Below are 1060 nucleotides of genomic sequence, written 5' to 3'. Positions count from 1 at the left end.
AAGGCTGGAACGTGCTGTATCTTTGTGGAGAAGATTGTACTGTGATGATTAATTACAAATACCGGTATCCTATCCGTCAAGAGAGCTCTGCTTATTTATATTTTATGTATTTGACTATTGTTAAAATCAACATGTTTTTCCTAATGTTCTTCACAATGTGCAGTTGTCAACATTTTATTATCGGTGTAGAATAGATTCGCCAATACACACCCACAGTCATTGCAGGACAATTTGTAACAAATCTAAGACATAAGTTTTGTTCAACTATTTTTAAAGGAATATGTCTGAAACTATTTATTTATATATTTTGTTATCGGTTTATTATCAACTAATATGCTTTTATTAACTGTCATTTATTACCATTCTGCGTTCATGGAGTTTAGTCAACTTAATAATTTACCATGGTCTCTCTGAGCAACTGAAATAAGGCCAGTATAATAACGACCACTGGGTGCGCACTTGGGGGTCTGCTTGCTATGTTTGTTTTTTTATACTGGCTTTATTACAGAAATTTCACCTTGCTCAGGCTTGCTGTACCAAAACAAAAGGTCCATACTATACCAATAACAGAAGAATTCTGTTAAAATCCAAGTAAAAATAAACATGCTGAAATACACCTCACAAAGTAGTATTTGCATTCAATGAGAAACAAGGTATGGGGGAAAATAGAAACATATGGAATACATAAAATAACATATTGGTCCAAAATACAATCTTCACATTAATATATGTCTAGCTGACATCGCTTGTATTGTCTTAAGATCTGTTTAAGTGATGATGGCATTGCTGTGGCGTGTGACGAGGTAATAACGGAAGGTCTGAATCAATACATTATTATTTCGTTATTACAGAACACGCCACAGAAATGTAATTCAGTTTTTAAAATTATTTATTTATAATAAAGACGCTCGAGCATCTCTGTGAAGTGTTTCATCAGTAAGCAGTGCTTTTAGAACAGCTGTCATTAATTAGTGCCATCTTTATCACTATTGAGTTATAACAGACTGGCTGACCTCCAGTGCTAATAAAAAAAAAAAGTCGTAAAAATCTTGACAGCCTT

Source organism: Acipenser ruthenus, chromosome 25 (genome assembly GCF_902713425.1).
Source record: "Acipenser ruthenus chromosome 25, fAciRut3.2 maternal haplotype, whole genome shotgun sequence".
NCBI classification, from domain to species: domain Eukaryota; kingdom Metazoa; phylum Chordata; class Actinopteri; order Acipenseriformes; family Acipenseridae; genus Acipenser; species Acipenser ruthenus.
The sequence above is the reverse complement of the archived record's forward strand: the minus strand, read 5'-3'. Positions refer to the sequence as shown.